The sequence below is a fragment of the Nannospalax galili genome, unplaced genomic scaffold (assembly GCF_000622305.1).
Source record: "Nannospalax galili isolate Female #2095 unplaced genomic scaffold, S.galili_v1.0 scaffold575, whole genome shotgun sequence".
NCBI lineage: Eukaryota > Metazoa > Chordata > Mammalia > Rodentia > Spalacidae > Nannospalax > Nannospalax galili.
This window is the reverse complement of record NW_008335442.1, coordinates 329,188-341,555: the sequence shown is the minus strand read 5'-3', so window position 1 is coordinate 341,555 and position 12,368 is coordinate 329,188. Positions and strand designations below refer to the sequence as shown.

The following is a 12,368-nucleotide window of genomic DNA, read 5'->3' as shown; positions in this document are numbered from 1 at the left end:
CTTCAGAATTCTGTGGGGGGAAAAATGGGAAAATGATAATAATTAATCTTTGGCTCTGCTTCAATGCCTTACTAGTGAAAAAGCCATGTTGAAATGCATACACATAAAAGCTCCTAGTTTTTATCTTAGAATTTGGTAAAAATGACACAAACTTTCATAGATGCTCACTATTATATCCCCAGTTTCCAAAATAGGGTCCTGACATTTATTTAGTGAGACATCCAAAAATGTATCTTTAATATATATGCAATCTCATTATAACACAAAAATTCTTCCAAACTAAAATGCCTGCTTTGTCCAAGCACAAGTTCCATTTTCTTGGGCAACTAGGGAGTTTGGGCCAGTCTGGGCAACTTGGTAACTCCTGTCCCTTAAAAACAAAATTAGATGCTTTGAATAAAAAATGAATTCTTACTGATACGCAAAGAAGAAAAGAAGTATCCACCTCAACATTTATTTTGATTTTTTTTTTTGAGACAGGGTCTCACTATGTGGCTTTGGCTGGCCTCAAACTCAAGAGATCCTCTGGAGTGATATAAATCGAAAGGCTGGTACTCGCAAAGCTGAGCAGAAACACTGGCTCTTTCAGAAGATGTAAATCAAGTAGAAGCCTCATCTTGACCTCTGGCATCCACGTCATACTTAATTCCTTCCTTAACTTCAAGGATGAGCAACCTTTAAGGTCTCAGTTTCTCCATCTGTTTATAAAGAAGTAGACAGGGATAGATCTAGCTAGCACTGAAATACAATTGTCTTTTAAAAACAGAAATCCTCTAGGCATGTATTTTTAATCACCAAATACAGTTATCTTCAAAAATGTAGCTCCTGGAAAGGAACAGGTTTAAAAATGACTTGTGTTAATGCAGGCTTAAAAGAAAATTTTTCTAGATGCTCTGTTCACCCAAAACAGGACAGTTCATTACAACACCCAACTCTCAACTGAATTCTCATTAACTCCATTTCCCAAATGCACCAAACTTCCCGTATTATCCAAAGAATGGCATAAGATAGAACAGAGTAAGTCAGGTTCCAGGCTGGGAACTCTCTTGTTAACTATATGGTTGTTATAATCACCTAAGGAGTATCATTGAGGGGATGGTTCATACTATGGATGATAGGAAACGAACCCAGGGTCTTCTTCAACCCACAGCAAGTGCAAGTCTGAGACTGATTTCGTATTGATGGGCAATTCGTAATGTTTATGGTAAATGCAAATTACAACCAAGCTACCAAATCAAGCATCAACTAATAAACTAAACATTCTCAAATAATAATGGAGAAAAGGTAGTGAAAAACTAAGAGCCAAGACCAGTGTATTTTTACAGTATAGGGCACTGAGAGTCTACAAGAAAAATAGATTTGGAGTTTAGAGAAAACATTAGGATTTATTTAAATAAACATTATAGAAATTCTTCCGATAGGTGTTTTTTTAATTTTTTTTTATTTGTTGAGGCAGGGTCTCACTGTTGTAGGTCTGGCTGGCCTGGAACTCATTATGTAGAGCAGGCTGTCCTAGAACTCACAAAGATCCAACTGCCTCTGCCTCCTGAGTTCTGGGACTAAAGGCATGCCGCACCATGCCCAGCTTCCCATAGGTCTTAAGCTTGGTACCTTAATATTACATGTTTTAGGAACTCAACATAACCATAGGATTATTAATATTAGTAATTAAATATTAAAACTGCCGAGAACAAGAGAACAGAGATGAAGCGACCTGATCTCTAAGAGTACACAAAGGACCAAAAACTACATAAAACAGGAAAGTTAACTCCTTAAAGCAGCTTTGTTCTGTAATCACTTCCAATGCTCTTGGTCCATATTTAAAGAACACACCTAACCTCACCTCTTAAATTTCTAGATGGGAAACAAACTCCTTTTCTCAATCAAATTCATGTCTTAGGCCCTCAATATTGTGTACAAAATATCTAACTTACGCCATTTCAAAAAGGTTGTTCTAGAAAACCATTAAGCTATTTTTAATTATAGACAATCACAAGAACTAATAAAATTTTTCCACTTACTGTTAAGAGGAGAAATATATAAAGGGAGCCAAACTACTATTGAAATGATTAATGGTAAATTCAAGTTGTGAAAATAAAATGGAGGTTCATAAAAAATAATCACAGCCCTGCTAGACATTACCATAAAAATTATCTCCTAAGAATCCAGCCTACAAGAAACATAGGAAGTTCCTTCAGCATAGAGCTCAACAGGCAGATTCTTTATTTCTCTTTTCCTTCAGAGTTCACATTACCCTTATAGCTCAGTTTACAAGATGTAATACGATCAGGTACACTGTGTGATCGGATTGATCTGGAAAGCTGCCTTTCGTACATAGACCTGAAAAAAGCTTACTTCCTATGTTCCAGGAGCCATACTTACAATCAGTAGTTTTTATAAGTTTACTTTGTATGTTTCTTGTGTGATCAGAGACACTGCAGGATCAGCCCTGCTGTGGGGAGCAACACCAAAAGTGTACTGTATGTGCAAAATCCTATAGTGAGACCTTGGTCTTCAGGTTACAACCTCCCTAAAGCTTCAGAATGACCTCCAGCCTTCAGTGAACTTCCAAGAACCTTACCTGCCAGCTAATACAAATACAAAGGAGCAGCTTATTTTATCAACAAAGATGACACCAAGTAGCAAGAAACTATAACCTAACTGGGCTGCTTGGGTGGCAAAGAAATGAAAGAGGCAGGAGTGGGAGAGGTAGGAGGGGTGTGGGACTCCTACCAGTAGTGGTAGTAGTTAATCTTCATTCACAATTTGACTGGACTTTACTTAGCACTTCCAGAGGTATAACTGAAGGAAGACCCACCCTGAATGTAGACCCACCATCTCATGAGCTGTGGTTCTGGACTAAACAGAAAGGAGGAAGAAGCCAGCTAATCAGCCTTCATCTCTGCTGCCTGACTGTGGATGCAACTGCTGCATAGCCCTGCTCTTAGCACCACACTTTCCATGATAGGCTATATACTCTCATACTGGGAGCCAAGATAAACCCTTCCCTTTGGGGGGGGGGCTCTTTTGGAGAGAGTATCCCAACTGGCCTGGAACTTGCTATGTAGACCAGGCTGGCCTTGATCTTAGAGATCCACCTGCCTTTGCCCCCCCCTCCATGGAGTGCTGGGATTAAAGGTGTGTACCACCACACCCAGACAAACCCTTTCTTATTTAGGTTGCATTTGTCCAAGTATTTTGTCATAGCAACAAGGAAAGTAACTGAACCTAGAGAGAAACCAGACTAATTTCTTTAGTTCCCTAAGTCACCTTAAAGGAAATTTAACTGTGTTTGTTTTCAGTTTCTAGTAAGCTCATACATTAGTTCTTTAGTTTCGGCACTCCAACTGGATCTATCAGTAGCATTTCCTGCTCATTCATTCGACAGCCTCCTTATAAAACATTCTTCTCATCCATGTTCCTCACTTATTCTCTGCTAATATTTTCTGTCCTTATGCACACAGGTAAAGACAAATTAAAATGGACTAAGGAAAAAAAGAGAGAGAGGAGGCCTGAAAAAGTAACACATTTATTTGTATCTTCCCAGTCAAGAAAAACATTCCGGGAAAGCAGGCATGAGAACTGCCAAAGACACTGCCTCTGCAGCTTGGCTGCTTCATGAGTAACCAGAGTACATCCATTCTTCCCTCAAGTCAACATCAATGGATGGCGAGTTTTCCAAAGTTGTCTCTGCGGACCCAGGCCTTTTCCAGGAGGCAGTTTCATCTCATGTAGCACCACTACATCTAGTGAAGGCCATTTGGGAAAAGTGGGTAAGGAACAGTGATAAAGGACAGCATTATATCTTCAGGAAATTCCAAGTCTTTCCATGCTTTCAGGTACAAGAGAGTTTGCTGTGGTCATTACATTCAGTAGAGACTTAGTGGAAAAGGTAATATTATGAAGAATGAAGCTCTAGACCAGTTAAAATAACCTTCAGACTGAGCATCTTTCGAATCGCCCATAAACAGCCTGTTTCCTAGGAGCAACAAAAATGGGAAGTTGTTTACGGAGCAAAAGTCACTTCGAACTTTTAATAAAACTTGCAATAGAAATATTTATTTCAGTACAGGCTGCAACAACAAATTCAGAACTCTTACCCACAAAAATATGTATGACGCTTAAATAATGCAAATTTGAGTACCTAAAACACATACCCTAGTGCTGACTAACTTTTACAGAAAATATTTGGGCCGGGCATGATGGCGCACACCTTTAATTTCAGCACTCGGGAGGCAGAGGCAGGCGGATGTCTGTGAGTTCAAGGTCAGCTGGGGCTACAGGGAAGCCTGGTTCAAAAAGACCAAAAAATAACAACAAAAAACCCTGAATCAAAAATTGTTTTGCCTCACATTAAAGAGAAAATATTTGAGGCACTAGGCTGTGCTATTTTAGATGATTTCTCTTTTGTTTTCAAATTTTAATGACTGTCAGAATATAAAAAATATTGGGACATGAAGCTCACTTTTCAACTGCTTTGTGACTTGTCGTTTTTGTAACCTGTTGATGTATAGGAGACAACTGACCAAAAGCCAAAACGTAAAATCCCCAAGACTCAATTTCCTTTTAAGTAATACGATAAAATTGTCAAAAATGAGTGCTTGTCCTTTAACTTTCCAAGACAAGTAAAATTTGTAACACTGCAAATATACAAAAAGGTAAGTGGAGCTGGAGAGACAGCTTAGTATTTAAGAGTCCTTCTTCTTCCAGAGGAACAGATTTTGGTTTTCCACACCCACACTGGGTGGCTCATTACCACTTTTAACTCAAGCTCCAGGTGATCCAATGCCTTCTTCTGGTCTCCATGGGTACCCACATGCACATGATATACATTCACACAAACACACAAAAAAATAAGGTACGAACAGGATAAATATTTTTAAATCCAAATTCTTGGCTCATAACTACCTCTGCATTTAAGTCTTGGGTAGTTTCAAATGAATTTTACAACAGCCACAATCCCTAGAGACGTATTTTTAGAAAACTTCCTTGAACTGAGGAAGAACTGTCTCAGATTTGGAGCCTAAAGGAGACATGACTAAAAACACTGTGGGATCCTGGATAGGATTCTGAAACAGAATCCAAGTGGAAAAACCTGTGCAATCTGAATAGTCTGGGGGTTAGTTAGTACTTTGGTACCAATGTTAATTTCCTGGTCATGATAAGTGCTTATGCTTATGCAATGGTTAACTGAGTAAGTTGGGCCAAGGGTACATACATGGAAGCCGTCCACTATTTCTACAACACTTCTGCAAATGTAAAATCAATTCCACAAGCAATCTTAAAACCCAAACACTCTGAGGAAGAACACTCTAGAGGTAGAGGCTGGAGAACACTGCACATTCAATGTCAGCTTTGGCTACACAGGGGAGTTCCAAGGGCTACTTAGCGAGACCCTGTCTCAAAAACAACCTAAATCTCCAAGTGCTCACTGCAGTGCACGAATGAAAGAGCCCCACTAGATGGCACTATTTTCTTCAGTGACCAAACACCTCTTCACATATGCACATCCATCACCTACTGGAAATTTTTTTCACTAGCCTATTCTGGAGACATAAAATGGGCATTTTTCATTATACAATAAAATCCCTCAGCACACATACACATTTATAATTTAAGAGTGATAAGTCCCCGAAAATCCTAAACAATGAGGGAAAAATGGAAAAAATAAACTCACAATTGAACCAATCATTTCCTGAGTTTAGCTTTGTTTGTTACATTTTTTGAGAAAAAAAAATCACAAATGACATCAAACAGTGATCAGCTTACCCCACCCTCTCAAGTAAGTGTTGGAGTGTGCCACCATGCCTGGTGATAAATCTATATTTAATGTAGGTTCATGATCTTATTTCTTTGAATGAACTGAAGTACCTACTATTACAACAATGTGGTCTCCTTAGGAATAGAGACAAGACACCAGTCAAAACTCAATTATCAATAAAAAGTAAAACATGCTATGAGGAAAAAAAAACAGTAAATTCCCTTAACTAACCTAGAATCAAGTAGAATTAGGAAGTAAGAATTTCAAGGAAAATGATTAACATTCAAAAATATTTTTAGAAGGATTTAAAAAGTTTTCTCATTAACACTCTAATCACTCAAATTTCCATCAGATTATCCTATCTTTACTCATTTTTACCATTATGTTTGCTCTAAATGTTATGAACTTTGATCTTAAAACAGTCTCTATATTTGTGAAAAAGATGGTGAGTTCTTATATTTTATATCATGTTAAGAAAAGGGCAAGGTGGCACATGCCCTGAGTCCCAGCACTTGGGAAACAGACAGAGCCAGAGGGATGGAGGCCAGCCTGGTCTACAAAACCAATTCTAGGTCAGTCCAGACCCTATCTATCTAAAAATAACTAAACTAAATAAATGAAAATAGTAACCAAAGTAGATACATTCAAACAAACCTTTTCTGTTAAAAGCTCATAAGACATACCACCAACCTCGTTTTAATCAGTTACACCTTTCGTGTCTTCTTTGTGCACAGGCAAGTCCATCTGTCAAAAAATCCCCCCAAAGCATGTGGACCAAAGAACCACCCTCCTAAGAATTTCAAAGGAGACAGATTTGTGGAGGGGGAAAGAATTACTCCCAGTTGTCCCAAAGGGAATCCTTTCTTATGACCAATAATTCACCTGCCTTTCGTACAAAACCAACTTTGAAATAGCTCTCCTTCTACTTATAGCCCTTCTAAATTCATAATTGTTACTCATTATGAGTTCACTGGCATTAGTCAGCTCAAGCTGGTTAGTCACCAGTTTTTAAGCTACCAACCACCCCTCCCCTTTCTCGGTTTCCTTTCCCTTCAGTATTTTGCAGCATTTGAGAGGATGAGTAAGAATCAAGAATTCCCAAGAAATGCTTCTGGGCTTCTCTTGTCTGTGGTCTAAACGAACTGTTTCTCGTTAATGAAAGGAGTGCAAGTCTTCATGGTCACACTGCTTCTCCATAAAAACAGGATGCATGGGTCTGAGGGAATAAACTGCAGATTCAAGAGTTTACTTTATATGTTTTGTTTGGCCACTGTTTCAACTAATATTTGATAAAGCTTGCAAAATTAAAATGTTTGATCACTTTCTTCACCTAAGTACATGGGTACCACTTTTTTTGATGAGGAAAAAAAATGTCCATTCTAGATGTCTGTCAGTCACAACTGAAGAATGGAAAATGACCCAAGATATGGACCTTTCTGTTTTGTTTTGTTTTTTCACATAAATTAACCCATTTATTGTGGGCCAGGGATGTCCCAAACAGCAGTGCTTCTACTGGTCTTTCAGTTCCTTCAGTCTTCTGATGCCACAGAAGGAACAAGTATACTTGGCGTGCTGGCTGATTTCAATTTTCTTCACCATTTTCCGGAGGGCGGCTCCATAGCGGGTCCCGTATTTACCCACGATCCTGACCTTCTTGGTGTGTTTAGCCATGTCGCCGTGACCTAGGCCCAAGCCTGGAGAGGAAGTGGACCTTTCTGTTTTTTAATATTATTTATTATTTTTATATGTATGGACAGAAGAGGGCATCGGGTCCACTGAACTGGAGTTATGGACAGTTGTTAGCTACCATGCAGATGCTGGGAATTAAACCTTGGTCCTCTGGAACAACAGCAAGTATTCTTAACCACTGAACCACTCTCCAGCCTGATACGGCTCTTTCTGAACATCAAATTATATCAATAAAGTCCTACAAGTCAGTTCCATCTTAGCTTTTCAGCTGTGAAGACTTCCCAAATCTGGCATCACCATTTCCTGTCTGCTCCACTCAGACTCTAACCCACCTCATCTTTAGGCAGGATGTCAAAGAGCCCCAGAGCAAGCTTTTCCCTATGCACACCTGAAGTTATTTTTCACCATTCGCACAGTGTGGCACAGCAGAGGAGTGACAGTTAAAACAAATGACACAATTATACGTCTCCAGTGAAAGCAGCAATAAATAAAAAGCACCATTTGGCAGGGCCTCGATTTCCTAATATTCATAATACTAAGCTAATCTGCTATTCCAAAGAGACTACTTTAATTTCACATAGACAAATGCCACCATGCAATTATCAACTGGACTTTAGGAAAATGCTATATCGACTTAAGGAAGGGTTTCTGCACATTATGAAATACTGTGACAAGGCAGTTTCTCCTTACATTTAAATTTTTTTTCTAAAATTTACTTTTATTTGATGCATGAATGTTTCTGTCTGCATGTATATAAGTATACCCATGTTGTGCAAATGCCCATGGAGACCAGAAATGGATGCTGGATCTCCTGGAACTGGAGTTATGGATGGTTGCCAGCCACTATATGGGTGTTGGGAACCCAAGCTCTGGCCTTCTGATAGAATAGCGACTGCTCTTAACTGTAGAGCCATCCCTCTAGTCCCTCTCCTTATGTCTCTTAACAAAAAGAAAACACACAAAATGACAAAATCTAGGAGTCCCTTTTAAGCTAGCCCTTTGCCTTTGAATCTTAAAAACCATTCTTCAACTAACTGCTAGACTTTCTCCTGGGGCCACAGCCAAAATATGGGTCAGGAGTGGCAAGATAATGAGGGGACTATTTAACAGCTTGATTTTGTGACAAGAGGGGAAAGGTGAGGGACTGGGGAGGTGGCTCACTGGGTAGAGTGCTGGCAGCGCCAGCAGCTTCAGACCCCAGAACATGTAAAGCTGGACACAGTAGCGTGTGCCTATAATGCCAATACTCCTGCAGAGAGTACTCTCCAGAAGCTCACAGACAGCTAGCCCAGGTTTTCAAGTGCACACAAGAGACCCTGTCTCAAACCACATGGAAATCAAGGACACCAAGGTTGTCCTCTGACCTCCACATGGGTACAGTGGCACACACGCACCTGCACTCAAACAGGAACATGTACACACACACACACACAAACACACACACACACACAAATATATATACACAGACACCTCCACAAGAAAAAGGAAAGTTTGCTTTTGTACAAGCTGACAAAATGTTAAATATAGCACAGCAAACAGAATACTTGCTCGTGCATTCTACCGTATGTCAATTTCACCCCAAAAGAAAAATTCTAACACAAATACTGAACTTGTAAGGTGAAGCATTCAGAGCAAAGTATTTTTTCATTTTCATTTTCATTTTGGTGGTAGGGAATGAAGCCAGTTCTTTGAGCAGTCTATGAATAGGCTCTTGCCACAAAGTTACATTCCCAGCCTGGGAAAGTAGTTTTTAAAATGCATCATTAGATAAAAATGGAGCCAGGCAGGGTGGCACACACCTGTAATCTCAGTCTGACATGGGGGGACTGTGAGTTTGAGGCCAGCGTGAGGTACAAAGTGAGACCATGTCTCAAGAAAATTGAAAAAAGAGGGCCAGGCTCGGTGACTGTGTACCTGTAATCCCAGCATGTGCAGTGTAGAAGAAGCAAGAGGATCAGAAGTTTAAGGACAGCCTCAGCTACATAACAAGTTTGAGGCCAAGCTGGGTTATATGAGACTGTGCCGAAAAAAAAAAAAAAAAGGCCAATCAACAGCTAGATTGGCATTTTCAATCCACAGCTAGACAGACATTTTCAGTCATCTAGGTAGCAAGTATATTTGTATTCATTGCAAAATTCTTTCAACTTTGCTGAAGATTAAGATTTAAAATGTTAGGGAAAAACAACAGCAGTATAAATGCATTTTTAAAAGCCATACACACAACACACAAGAAGGCTTAGTAAGTATCTCTCTAAACCAGGAGAGGGGGCACACACTTATAATCCCAGCACTCAGGAGGATCAAGTTTGGGGCCAGTCTGGGTTATATATCAAAACCCTGCCACAAAAACAATCTCTTTAAAGCACTTCTTCTGAAAGGGAGGAAAAAAGCTGTCTTATGCCTGTAATCGCAGTCCTCGGAAGCTGAAGCAGGACTGCTGAGACGCCAGCCTGGATCACACAGTGAGAGCCTGTATCAAAGAATATTTTCTTCAGGAATACACACTGGCATCACCCAATGGGGCCTGTGGTTCCCATGTGCCTCCCTTACTTGGGAGGAAGGCGGGTAGGATTCTCACCTGACTAAATAAAGCCAGAGAATAGGTTGACTACCCTATCTGCTGGGAGGGTTTAAGAGGCCTTTCAATTCTCTCACATGAGGCAGGACCAAATCAGATGTCACTGGCACAGAATGGTGTTCTTGGTGTGACTACATCCCATTCTCCACTACCAAGGCATCCAAGAAGCCAATTATGAAGAACCTGAGTATTTGGCTGGGCCCATTAGGTGTGCCAATCAGCTCTGGGTACTCTTTACAGCTTTTTTCCTCCCTTAACCGACTCAAGAGCATCTGCTTTGCTTTCCTTGGACATGAATGAAAAATAAGAGTAACACAAGGCAGATCTCTCTACTCCCGGGCAGGAGGGAAGGAGGGAGGAAGAAGGCAGTGCCTCGTGCAATCCCAGATCAGGCTCCCAGTAACCTGCCGGACAAAGAAAAAAAAAAGTGGGATTCCCACATACTCATCCCCAATCCTAAGAGGGGCAGAGAAGGAGAAAGGGGGCTTTCTCTCACTGAGGCACATGGGAGAACTGAGACCCCAATTTCTATCCAAGCCTGCCTTTGCCATTTCACTCACAGAAAGCAGCAATGTGAAGAAAAACTGAAAGCAACACTATGTCATTCCGATTCTTCCCCATTGTGCAGTCTTTGAAATCGAGCCTCTGTCTCTGGGTTCTCTAACTACACTTCACAGACTTAAAGGCAGACCACAGAGGAAATTGCCTCTGTGGTTTCACTTGAGTCTCAACTCTCTCTGAGCCGGGACTAGACTCCATACAGAAGACATCTGTGAGAACCCCACAGCACCCAATGGGAAAACCCAGTACTAACCCGAATGATATCATAGGTCATCCATCCTTTCCTGGCTGTAACAGCAGATTCTTTCCCTATCCCATTGCCCCTACACATTCTAGTGAAGGCCAGACAACTTCAGGAGAAAATGCCACCGTTCATCATGGTCTCCAGTAAATACTTGAACAAATGCCTTCATCCCTTCCCCCCAAGAGACAGTCAGGGGAAACGTAATTCTAAGAAGCGCTAGCTGATAGGCTGTGTAGGGAGAGGGGGTGTTGGAGCAGTGTGACTGTAAACCATTTAGGCTAGAATTTCAACTGAGTAAGTTCCGTATTTCACAAGTACGAAAGACTGATACTATCACAAACAAAATTCCAATTTCTTATCTAATATGTGACTCAGATTTGATTTTTGTGTTCTCTAGAGTTGGCTGCTTTACTCCCTAAGAAAAATTTCCATGGAAACAATTAACAAAAATATATAGCACCTTCACAAACGAATAAAGAAAATCTCTCTCTCTCTCTCTCTCTCTCACACACACACACACACACACACACACACACACACGCACGCACGCACACACGCACACAAAGAGGAATAGTACCCAGTTGGAAAAAATGACAGAAATCTTGTCATTTCAACAACATGGATGGATCTGGAGGATATCATGTGAAATAAGACAGAAACAGATCAGTATTACATGATTCCACTTATAATGAGAAATGTACAGTAGACACTCATAAAAACAGAAAGTACGATGTGGTTGCAGGGGGTGGGTGCTTCAAAGCACATAATTTTGGTTTGGCAGAATAACAAAGTTCTAGACATGTATGGCACATCCAGGTGAATAGTTGCCCACTGAGTGCATACTATAGTAATGTTAAGATGGCAATTTTTACCTTATGCATATCTGTCACAGTAAAAAAATGTACCACTTTTGCTCTGCATAATGGACTTTAAAACTTGCAGTTCAAATTTTGCTATTTATAAATGCAACAAATATTTGGTTTTCCTTTCTGAAAATGAAACAGAAAATTAAGTTGCTTTGAAAACTAAAAATTTTTTATATATAAAACACTGAAAATACAGTTTGGGACAAACTGTCATATTAAGCATTCATGAAATTTTCTTAAAGAAATTAGCCACATTCTTCTCAGATGGTATGCCAAATTGGCCTCTTATTCAAATGTAGATGCTGATATGTAGCCTTTTAGCGAAAAGAATATACCTCTGTCACAAGACACTCTTAGAGACCAAACACTATGGCTATTATAATAAATGCAGCAAAATGAATTAATCATTTGTGCGTCCATGGAGGGAGGGTGTGAATATTTTCAATGGTTCCAGCCTGGGTTCCTGCTCCACCAAGCCTCTCTCTGCTTCGTAATTACTCTTAAACACTGACTGGTCCATCATCCATTACTCTGAATTACACAAGTTGCTCTAAGGAGAAAACATTTGTTAGAACAATAAACTTGAGCTGACAGAACAAAACAACAGAGCAAACTTAACTCACCCAGCCTTCCTTCTAGAAAATCTAAACTCAAAGTGCACTTGCTAAA

General features: G+C 40.0%; 1 long non-coding RNA gene across 2 annotated transcripts in view; it reads right to left on the bottom strand.

The window, feature by feature from the left end:
- Positions 1-489: 489 nt before the first annotated feature.
- The window catches only part of LOC103731785, a 46,923-nt gene continuing 35,044 nt past the window's right edge, over positions 490-12,368 (bottom strand). Inside the window, exon 6 of one of the 2 annotated variants that reach the window (XR_003849116.1) lies at positions 490-698. This is a non-coding gene — a long non-coding RNA (uncharacterized LOC103731785). Of the gene's footprint in view, positions 699-3,516; positions 3,980-12,368 lie in introns of those variants that run through there. The other variant, XR_607173.2, reaches the window with a different exon arrangement.